General features: G+C 41.5%; 1 long non-coding RNA gene across 1 annotated transcript in view; it reads right to left on the bottom strand.

Moving 5' to 3' along the window:
* LOC307178367 overlaps positions 1-12,168 on the bottom strand; it is a 485,088-nt gene extending 472,920 nt beyond the window's left edge. Inside the window, exons 1-2 of the long non-coding RNA XR_013825184.1 lie at positions 11,298-12,168; positions 10,611-10,892 (exon numbers count right to left, since the gene is read on the bottom strand). This is a non-coding gene — a long non-coding RNA (uncharacterized lncRNA). The remainder of the gene's footprint in view (positions 1-10,610; positions 10,893-11,297) is intronic.
* Between the last annotated feature and the right edge of the window lie 216 nt (positions 12,169-12,384).

The following is a 12,384-nucleotide window of genomic DNA, read 5'->3' as shown; positions in this document are numbered from 1 at the left end:
AAAGATTAGAGCAGAAATAAATGAAATAGAAACAAAGAAAACAATAGCAAAGATCAATAAAACTGAAAGCTGCTTCTTTGAGAAGATAAACAAAACTGATAAACTATTAGCCAGACTCATCAACAAAGAGAGGAAGAGGACTCAAATCAAAATTAGAAATGAAAAAGGAGAAGTTACAACAGACACCACAGAAACACAAAGCATCCTAAGAGACTACTACAGCAACTCTATGCCAATAAAATGGACAACCTGGAAGAAATGGACAAATTCTTAGAAAAGTATAACCTTCCCAGACTGAACCAGGAAGAAATAGAAAATAGGAACATACCAATCACAAGAAATTGAAACTATGACTAAAAATCTTCCAACAAACAAAAGTCCAGGACCAGATGGCTTCACAAGTGAATTCTATCAAACATTTAGAGAAGAGCTAACACCCATCCTTCTCAAACTCTTCCAAAAAATTGCAGAGGAAGGAACACTCCCAACCTCATTCTATGAGGCCACTATCACCCTGATACCAAAACCAGACAAAGATAATAAAAAAAAGGAAATTACAGACCATATCACTGATGAATACAAATGCAAAAATCCTCAACAAAATACGAGCAAACAGAATCCAATAACACATTAAAAGGATCATACACCATGATCAAGTGGGATTTATCCCAGGGATGCAAGGATTCTTCAATATATGCAAATCAATATCATACACCATATTAACAAATTGAAGAATAAAAACCATATGATCATCTCAATAGATGCAGAAAAAGCTTTTGATAAAATTCAGCACCCATTTATGATAAAAATTCTCCATAAAGTGGGCACAGAGGGAACCTACCTCAACATAATAAAGGCCATATACGACAAACCCACAGCAAACATCATTCTCAATGGTGAAAAACTGAAAGCATTTCGTCTAAGATCAGGAACAAGACAAGGATGTCCACTCTCGCCACTATTATTCAACATAGTTTTAGCAGTCCTAGCCACGGCAATCAGAGAAGAAAAAGAAAGAAAAAGAATACAAATGGGAAAAGAAGAAGTAAAACTGTCACTGTTTGCAGATGACATGATACTATACATAGAGAATCCTAAATATGCCACCAGAAAACTACTAGAGCTAATCAATGAATTTGGTAAAGTTGCAGGATACAAAACTATTGCACAGAAATCTCTTGCATTCCTATACACTAATGATGAAAAATCTGAAAGAGAAATTAAGGAAACACTCCCATTTACCACGTCAACAAAAAGAATAAAATACCTAGGAATAAACCTATGTAGGGAGACAAAAGACCTGTATGCAGAAAACTGGAAGACACTGATGAAAGAAACTAAAGAGGATACAAAGAGATGGAGTGATATACCGTGTTCTTAGATTGGAAGAATCAATACTGTGAAAATGACTATATTACCCAAAGCAATCTACAGATTCAATACAATCCCTATCAAATTACCAATGGCATTTTTTACAGAACCAGAACAAAAACTCTTAAAATTTGTATGGAAACACAAAAGACCCCGAAGAGCCAAAGCAGTCTTGAGGGAAAAAAACGGAGCTGGAGGAATCAGACTCCCTGACTTCAAACTATGCTACAAAGCTGCAGTAATCAAGACAATATAGTACTGGCACAAAACCAGAAATATAGATCAATGGAACAGGACAGAAAGCCCAGAGATAAACCCACGCACATATAGTGACCTTATCTTTGATAAAGGAGGCAGGAATGTACAGTGGAGAAAGGACAGCCTCTTCAATAAGTGGTGCTGGGAAAACTGGACAGCTACATGTAAAAGTATGAGATTAGATCACTCCCTAACACCATACACAAAAATGAGCTCAAAATGGATTACAGACCTAAATGTAAGGCCAGAAACTATCAAACTCTTAGAGGAAAACATAGGCAGGACACTCTATGACATAAATCACAGCAAGGTCCCTTTTGACCCACCTCCTAGAGAAATGGAAATACAAACAAAAATAAACAAATGGGACCTAATGAAACTTAAAAGCTTTTGCGCAGCTAAGGAAACCATAAGAAAGACCAAAAGACAACCCTCAGAATGGGAGAAAATATTGGCAAATGAAGCAACTGACAAAGGATTAATCTCCAAAATTTATAAGCAGCTCATGCAGCTTAATAACAAAAAAACAAACAACCCAATCCAAAAATGGGCAGAAGACCTAAATAGACATTTCTCCAAAGAAGATATACAGACTGCCAACAAACACATGAAAAAATGCTCAACATCACTAATCATTAGAGAAATGCAAATCAAAACTACAATGAGATATCATCTCACACCAGTCAGAATGGCCATCATCAAAAAATCTAGAAACAATAAATGCTGGAGAGGGTGTGGAGAAAAGGGAACCCTCTTACACTGTTGGTGGGAATGTAAATTGATACAGCCACTGTGGAGAACAGTATGGAGGTTCCTTAAAAAACTACAAATAGAACTACCATATGACCCAGCAATCCCACTACTGGGCATATACCCTGAGAAAACCATAATTCAAAAAGAGTCATGTACCAAAATGTTCATTGCAGCTCTATTTACAATAGCCCAGAGATGGAAACAACCTACGTGTCCATCATCGGATGAATGGATAAAGAAGATGTGGCACATATATACAATGGAATATTACTCAGCCATAAAAAGAAACGAAATTGAGCTATTTGTAATGAGGTGGATAGACCTAGAGTCTGTCATACAGAGTGAAGTAAGTCAGAAAGAGAGACAAATACCGTATGCTAACACATATATATGGAATTTAAGAAAAAAAATGTCATGAAGAACCTAGGAGTGAAACAGGAATAAAGACACAGACTTACTAGAGAATGGACTTGAGGATATGGAGGGGGGAGGGTAAACTGTGACAAAGCGAGAGAGAGGCATGGACATATATACACTACCAAACGTAAGGTAGATAGCTAGTGGGAAGCAGCCGCATACCACAGGGAGATCAGCTCGGTGCTTTGTGACCGCCTGGAGGGGTGGGATAGGGAGGGTGGGAGGGAGGGAGATGCAAGCGGGAAGAGATATGGGAACATATGTATATTTATAACTGATTCATTTTGTTGTGAAGCTGAAACTATCATACCATTGTAAAGCAATTATACTCCAATAAAGATGTTAAAATGAAAAAAAAAAAACTAAAACTAAAAATACAATTATCATATGACCCAGCAACCCATTACTAGGCATATACCCAGAGAAAATCATAATTCAAAAAGACACGTGCACCCCAATGTTCACTGCAGCACTATTTACAATAGCCAGGTCATGGAAGCAACTGCAATGCCCACTGACAGACAAATGGATAAAGAAGATATGGTACATACATATACAATGGAGTATTATTCAGCCATAAAAAGGAACAAAACTGGGTCATTTATAGAGACATCGATGGATTTAGAGACTGTCATATGGAGTCAAGTACGTCAGAAAGAGAAAAACAAATATTGTATATTAACGCATATATGTGGAACCTAGAAAAATGGTACAAATGAACCGGTTTACAGGGCAGAAGTTGAGACACAGGTGTAGAGAACAAACGTATGGACACCAAGGGGGGAAAGCGGCAGGGGACTGATGGCGTGGTGGTGTGATGAATTGGGAGATTGGGATTGACATATATACACTAACATGTATAAAACGGATAACTAATAAGAACCTGCTGTGTAAAAAAAATATCAAAAATTCAAATTAAAAAAAAAAAGGATCCACATTGAAACATGAGATTAACACAATTTGCCATCCCTGACCAACCTTTATCCAGAGATAATAAAGGAAAAGTTCAGAGGGGGAAATGAATTTTCCGGTAGCAAAAAAGAAGTAAGCATCAGAGCCAAGGAGAATGAGGCAGAGAGGATTAGAAAAGGAAAAGAAATTTAATTTATTGAGTGTGTTTGTGCCATGTTAATTAAGGCATTGTGCTTGCTGCTTTGCACGTATTATCTTAGAACACAACTCAGGCCTTGTGAGTGTACTGTATCAGTTACTTTCTTGATCAATGTCCTTTATGGACAACAGCACAGGTATATAAGACAGAGTACTAAGATGACAGCTCCAAGATGTGGCAGCTCTAAGATGTGGCAGTGGGCTGAGTGATGTTAACTAGGTCATGGGTGCAGTGTGATGAAAGCCACGACCTTGCTATCATTACCCCTATGCTCTAATCAAACATTTTCACCCTAGCATTATGACTTTGGACCTATGCCCAGAAAGCATGGCACTCTTAAAGGCAGCTGCCGTGCCTTATCAGGCAACAATCTCAGCTGTGTACTTAATATGTACAAGAACCAGTTTGCTTGGCACAGAAAAATACCTGCTCCAGAACCACATGCTGTATTAGTGGGAAGCACTGTGCTTTCCCACCACAGTCAAGTGTTACCCTCTTTCACGAAAGGAGCCAAGTTAAAATATGAAAAACTCAGGCCCTCCCCAACACACACACTACCACCATCACCACTGCTGACACTGGGCAAGATTATGGTAAAGACATAGGATGACATCTTTGCCAGTGAGGATGATGTTAAAGTTATCTAACTATTAAGACACTATTTCACTGTTCCATAGAATTTAGTTAGCATTTGCCAAATCCTCTGGGATTTCGGAGAAAAAGATTTGGGGAAATACATTCAACAGCACATATTCAAAAACTACATTTTCATATAATGCGGCGCCAACTTTGCAGTCTGACACACATGGGTTTGTGCCCTGCCTCTGTCACTCAATTATGCGACCTTGGGCAAGTTACTTAACTTCTCTGAGCCTCAGTTTCTTCAACTGTAAAACTGAATGTGAATAATAATGAAATAGAAGACAAAATATCACCGTCCTTGGCACACAGTAAACTTTTAATAAATATTTAATGTTATTAAATATTTTAATATTAATAATAATGTGAGTAATAATAATAATGATACCAACTAGGGTTCTTGGCTTTCCCCAATCAATACAAATTGACTATAGGCCAGACAAGGCTTTACTGAGGCCCCTGCTGCAGCAGGGGCGAGAGAGAACAAGCAACATGTTCCCTTGCTCGCTCCCTGAGGCGTGGGGTGGGGGGGTAGGGAAGAGCTGGTTCCTGATATGGGGTGAGCGTAGGGGTGTGTCCAGGGGTCGGGCTGGAGGGGTGGCTGGGGTGTTTCGCCCACCCTTTGGTTGAGTGCAAGAGGTATGCACAGTATTCCTGCTTTTGCTCCTGACGCCCTGCTGTTGCTCCTGGCTCTTCAGAAGTTGCAGCTGGGTTTTTTGGTCTTTTTTGTATCTTTTGTCCAGAATTTACCCCAATTGCGCACGCACGCAGTGATCTTTAGTCCCTTATAGTTTTTGTATTTTGTTGCTCGGGGAGATGTTTGTCCAGGTGCAAGCACTGCAGCACGAGGTCCCAGATCCCAGCCTATCTCACTAATAGAGGATTACTATCTCTGCAGTCCCCACAATCAACCTCACCGCTCTTTTAACCCATTCTCACTCTCTCCCAAATGAGACCCCTTACAGAGGGCTTTTGTTCATTCCATTTCCCACGGAAAGGCCATCCCTTGTCCATCTATAAAAAAGTTTCATCTTCAGAGTCAAGTTACATATCTCCTTCTTCTGGGAAGCTCACTCTCACTACCTAAAAAACATCCTTTGTCTCTGACCTTCTGAACTATGCACTTTGGCACTTCTTTCAGTCAACACTGAAAGAACACCTACACTGTACTAAGATCTTTTAATCACACTGTCTCATATTACATAGTATTGCATTTGGGTCTTTGCATTGGCTAGTCCCTCCATCTGCCATGTTTTCTTATTTCCCCAACAACGTCACATGATTTGATCCTCCCCATTTTACAAGTGTCAAATCAAATATTGCCTCTGCAGAACAGGTTTCATTGTTTTCTAGTCGCATCCTACCCCAACCAGTTACTCTTCAATTTATTTTCTTCATCAGTTTACACAATTTCCATATTCCTCCCGTTGGAAGATAAAATCCATTAGAACAGGAATTTTGTCTCTTGTGTTCATCGCTGAACCCCCAACACAAAGACAATTACCTAGCACATAGTATGTACTCAATAAATATTTACTAGATGAATCAATAATTTTTCCTTTTTCCTCCAATAACATTAGAAGCATCAGGGCAATATCTTCTAGAGCAGATATTCCTTTCATAATCACTTTACTGTGTCTGGGACAGTATTACTCAAGAGTTGAGTAAAATAACTGGCAATACACAAATTCAACGGGAAATAATATTAGAGTGTGTGTCCTTCTGACATCCTCACTAGATTATAAGCTCCTTGGAGGTAAAAGTCATCTCTTTTTCATCCTGTGCTTCACGTAGTGCCTAGCAAGCACCACGAAATGCACATATATAATAAGAGCTTAGCTATGTCAAATGGAATTGAATAGAATAGCACAAGCGTCTGCAGAAATGTTCAAACACACGCAAGAGGCAACAATAAAACTGCAAACTCATACCCGGTTCCTCTGCAGCACTGGCTCAGATCTTAGAAAAGCACTATCTATAATTAGGCATTTTGTTCTTTTTATATCAGAGGGATGAGAAAGGGACTCTTACTTTCTGGGTGGCTGGGGAAGCAGAAAATAAACCACTGTCTGAAACAGAAATGAGGATGCTTCGATTCTTTCTGTTTTATCACCAGAACCCTGATTAAATGTGCCAGTCTGCATTTCCTCATTCTTAAATGGACCCTCTTTCCAGTCTAAGCCCTGTAATACCTGACCAAATATATCTCTTCCCACTGGAAGTCTGGGCTGATAAAAGATTAGACACATTTTGTGTCTAGGAAACATCATGTAGCTGCTGTGGCTAATGACCTTCTCATTAACTCATATATTAATGAGGACCTTTCATTGAGTGCATATTACGTGGTCAATTATATGTTAAGTGAGTCACATGTGTTATGCTGTGTAGCCTTTATAAAAACCCTATGGCTAGGTATTACTATTACTGTTGCTGTCATTTCCCTTTACTTTTTTTTTTTTTTTTTAGCCACACTGTGCAGCTTGTGGGATCTTAGTTCCCCACCTAGGGACCGAACCTGTGCCCTCGTCAATGAAAGCGCAGAGTCCTAACCACTGAACCGCCAGGGAATTCCCAATGTTTCCCCCCTTTTTTTTTTTTTTTTTAAGCCAAACCTGGGAATGGTTAAATCTGAATATGGCCTGTAGTTTGGTGGATAGTATTGTATCAATGTCAACTTCCTGGTATTGAGCATGTTGTTTCGAAGCTAAGATACTATCACTGGGGGAAACTGGGTGAACAGTGCAAGTGAATTCTCTGAACTATTCTTACAACTTACGGGTCTAAAATTATTTCAAAATATAAAGTTTTTTTTTTTTAAATAAAGAAGAATCCTGGGACACAGGGAGATTAAATAGCTTGCCCAGATCACAAAGTTTGTATATGAAGAGATCAAGTGGAACCCATTTTCTTCCAGTTCTAAAGCCCATGTCTTAACCACCAATTCCATGGCGTATAGTCCATGCTCCTGGTTTCTCATCCGTTTTCCTTTCAGATAACATGAGCCCTTTAGCACCATGTTGTCCTCCTTACCTCAGCTACTGGGAAGCTCAGAGCTAGATGGTGCCAATCTGCAACATCTACTGTTATAATTGGAATATCTACTCCATTCCTCTTAGGTCTATTTCCTTCCAGCATTTATCCACAGTGGTCTTTCACAGACTCTTTTTTTCACTTTTTTTGTCTTTTAGTAAATTCCTTAAATCTTCTTGGAAAAGATTCCAGGTTATAAATAAAGTTAAGGCTCTTTCTCCTCAAAATTCAAGAATACTCTTACCCTCAATTTCCTGAACCTAGAGATCATTTGGTACCACTCAGCCAGCATCCCACAGTCGAGACCCTAAAACTAGGGAGGCACTCAAGGCAAGAGACGAGATATAGAACAATGGCTTCAGGTTGCAAAAGGTGAGAGACCTTTCTTATCTGCACTTTATTTTCTGAAAATTAAATACTTGGCAGGGTTTTCCTTCAGCTAATTAGCATCCCTTCTTAACATTTTAAGTAACTGCTCATTTAGAGTAGTGAATGATTGCTCTGAGATTAGAGTATAGGGAAAATCTTTCTGTTGGGAATAATCCACTTATGCGGCTGTTTGTTTGAAGCAGAGATAAACAGAGATTTTTTTTTTCCTTCTTGACATGCCAGGCATAAGAGAGAACAGAGTGATTAATGAAACTCTGCTTTTTGCCAATAAATTTCTGACTTCAGATACAAGCTCATAGCTGTTGAGTTTTCTGGGGATGTTTTTTCTTTTTTCTTTTTTTTTTTTTCTTTCTTTTTAACTCAGAGGAAAAAGAAAATGGCACCACCCAGATTCTAGAGCCTGTTTAAATCTGTTACACTGTGAACTATTTTTGGTTTTTAAAATGGTTTAGGTAATTTTTCATTGGCTCTACTGGGAATGCCACTTTGTGCTCTGTTATTTATAATCTGCAGAAATTAATTATGCTGCTAATCAACAGCTTGCAAACAAATTATTACTCAAGGAGTTATTTATTCAGTTACGAAAGCATAACTTCAGGGTTCTATGTAGACTCTTTCTGACAGCTCTTTTATTTCTTGCTTTTGTTTCTGAATTTTTCTGCTTCTAAGGTTCAGTGAAGGTCTGCTTGCAAGGGATGACAATTAGTCATGATCTCGGTAGCCTGGAACTGCATCAGCTGCTCTACTTGGGGGAGGAAAAAGGCAGGAGGGTTGCACAGCTTGCTTAGTGTGCACCCAGAAATTGATAGAAACATTCCTTACTGGAGTGGTGGCTCTTGTAACAACCACCACAAAGTTTCACATGCCCATTTTTGCATGTCCAAGACTCTTACGAGATTCCTGGAGACGATGCTGACATCAGACAAGGAGGAAGGCAGGAATGTAAACACATGCCATGTATGCTACCATTCTCCAACTCCATGCTCATGGCAGACAACAATAATGGATCACATATCTACTTCAGTCTCTGAAAAATTTTCACCACAGTCTTCCAGGTAGGGATTGCTAACTGTTGGTATCCCTGGTAGGAGGAAAGGGCTGGCCAAAGTGAGTGCTTTGATATTCCTAACTCATGTAAACAACTCTCCATTGCTAACCAGGCTGTGGGACTGGACAATGGGATGGAAGAAACTGTAGCTAAGAAACCTCTTTCTCCCTTGGCAAGACCTCAGAGGAGCACTCAGGACATAATCTGACTCTAACTGACCCCACCCTGCCCAGGAAGACACCAAAGAACTGCTCATACGCAAAGCCACTAACAGCCAGCTCCGCATGAAGGGCCATATTGGACAGTTCCTACATGGCAAGGAGGCCATCACAAAAAGAAAACAGAACACGGGCAGGGTTTGGTGTACCTGGTTCTGATTCTTTGTATTCCATTCAGTGGTTGTGAGATCCTTAGTGAGTCTCTCTCTCTCTCTAGTCCTTAGACTTTCATCTGCTAAATGAAGGTAGTGTGCCCAGAGTCTCTGAGCTCCTTCCAGCTCTGGCTGTCTAATGTTCCAATGCTACTGTCAGTGTTACATGCACATGGAGCCTCCCAAAGTCAGGTCTACTCCAATTAGAAAAATGAAGATGCCAAGGAACTCACTAAACCATTCTCACACCCAGCTAAGAGGGCAGAGCTGGGCTTCAGGATCAAACTGAAGAATGTTGAAGAAAATAATAGGAGAAAAACAACCATAAACTCTTAACATGCACAGAGACATGTGCAAATATGTTCATCACAGCCTGGTTTACCATAGTAAACATAGGAAAGAACCGATTATCCAAGAGTAGGAAAGTGAACAAAGAGACCGATGTTTAGTCATAAAATGGAATACTTTACCACAGTCAAAATGAACAAATTAGATATGCCTATATTAAGGTGAATAAACTTCAAAAACTAAAAGTAAAATGCAAATGGATGGGAGGTATGTAATACACAATATGGTGTATATTCCACATTTTTATGTTTGCGTGCCTATGTACTAAAAAATAAAAATATACTTGGGAGTGACACTCAGCAACCTCAGAATATTGTTTCCTCTGTGGAGAGATGAAAGGGAAGGCCTGTGAGTACAAACTTCCGTGTTTCTGATATGAGTACTACGTGATTGCCTTTAGGTCCAGTTCGTTTCTAGAAAAATTTCAGTAATTTGGGGTTTGCCACACTGAATTCTATTTTAGGTGTACTATGTAGCCTCAATATTTAAGGGAACCTTTGATAATCTCTGCCTTAGCAAAAGATCCTTCTGTTATTTAACTGGTCAACCCCTAATTCCGTCTATAAAGTAGACTAGGGTTTTGAAGCTGTTTTCTAAAAGATGTTCATTCATTCAACAAAGATTTAGTTTAGGTGCCAGTCACTGTGCTACGTGGAGGTATACAGAGATAGGCAAAGTAAATATGGATCCTCCACTCTGAGAGTTCACAGCATGGGAGAAAACTAAAGAAGTAAACAAACTGTGCTAAATTCTGGGTAAGAAATGAACAGTATGTTCTGATAAAAAGGAAGGAAGAAGAGGCAGAGTGTTTCCGTCACCTGTGGGGTGTAAATATCAACCCACAATTCAGTGTCTTAAAATAACAATAAACTTACTATTTCTCACGATTCTGTTGACTGACTAGAAGGTTCTTCTGCTTCCCATGGTGTTGCCTGGGGTGCGGCGATGGCTGGAAGGTCCAAAGCGGCCTCACCAGGTGGCCGCAGTGGGTGCTGGCGGGGAGCTCAACTGGGGCTATCAGCCTGGGGCTTCGGTTCTCACCCACATAGGCCTTTCCACGAAACTTCTAAAGCTTCATCCGCATGGTGGCCGAGTTTCAAGGAGTGTTCCGAGTAGAAAAGGCGGTAACTTCAGAACAGGGTCACTTCTGCCTCATTCTGTTGGTCGAAACACATCATGGGGTGATTCCAGATTCAAGAGTAGGGAAATTTTACTCCACTTTATTTTTTTTTTTAATTTATTTTCCTTAGAAAAATTTCAAAATATGAGCATTGGCGGTCAGGGCCAGGGCAAAGCCTGGGCCGCTTTCAGGCTCACTGGTCTGCCTCACAAGGGGTCTCGTCTAAATTGTGGCGGCCCCCTCCCACCGCCTGGCCCGCCACCATCGCTCCCATGCCCCCCTGCCCCTCCGCCGTGCGACCCCAGCGAAGGGGGAACACACTGCGCGCGCCCCCATCACGCTCGCAAGGAGGACGACCGCGACGCGCCGGCACCCGGCCCCACGAGGGGAACAGGCGTGCCCCCCTTACCGTCTCGACCCCACCCCCACCACAGCTGCTCACCGGAAGCACCGCCGCAGTGGGAACCGAGGGGCTCTCTGAGAACCGGAAACGACATCACCGCTGGGCCTTAGGCCCTCCAGGGAGGGCCCCCAGTGCTCCGGAGCACCGCCCAGGGCCTGCGAGGCGGGCTCACCCGGCGACGGGCACGCAGCGCTGCAGCAGGACGCCCGGAGCACGCCGCGCGTGAGAGGGCGGGACGTCCGGAGCACGCCGCGCGTGAGGGGGCGGGACGTCCGGAGCACGCCGCGCGTGAGGGGGCGGGACGCCAGAGCACGCCGCGCGTGAGGGGGCGGGACGCCCGGAACACGCCGCGCGTGAGGGGGCGGGACGCCCCGACCACGCCCGGCGTCTGGCTGGATGCTGCACCCCTACTTTCCACACACTACACACCACCCACGAATCGGGAGGAGAGGCTAGGGGCCCGGACAGAAGGGGAAGAGCAGCCCGGTTGGCCGTGCATGTCGGTCTCTGGTCTGAGGCGGCTTAGGCCCAGCCCAAGAAAGTGTGAAATCACCATGTCGGTCTGACCTCACGTCTTTTTTTTTTTTTACTTTCTTTAAATCTTTTACTTTTTTTATAACTTGAAGTACAGTTGATTTACAATGTTGTGTTAGTATCAGGTGTACAGCAAAGTGATTCACTTATACGTACGTATATATCTATTTTCTTCAGATTCTTTCTTTCCTTTTATAGGTTATTATAGAATATTGAGTAGAGTTCCCTGTGTTACACAGTAGGTCCTTGTGGTTGTCTCTTTTCTATGTAGGAGTGTGTATGTTAATCCCAAACTTCCCATTTATCCATGTCCCCCTGGCTCTACTTCTTGATGGGAGGATTGGTGAAGAATTGACTGCTGTCTTTAGTCCACCACGCAGAGGCAGGGACTGACTGCAGTTAATGAACTGCTGTCTACCATGTTTTTTCATAAACATTCACTGTGCCCATCATCAAAGCAAAGTCTCTAAGAAGTCCTGCAGTAAAGAACATGATTTCACTTACCTCTTAAAAAAATGTATCTTTATGTCTGTGCATATTTTTCATTTATATTAGCCCAAGTGTCTTGCAAGTAAGTTGACACAGGTACTCT

Source organism: Stenella coeruleoalba, assembly GCF_951394435.1.
Source record: "Stenella coeruleoalba genome assembly, chromosome: 20".
NCBI lineage: Eukaryota > Metazoa > Chordata > Mammalia > Artiodactyla > Delphinidae > Stenella > Stenella coeruleoalba.
Note: the sequence above shows the minus strand (reverse complement) of the source record. Positions and strands in the feature narration are given on the sequence as shown.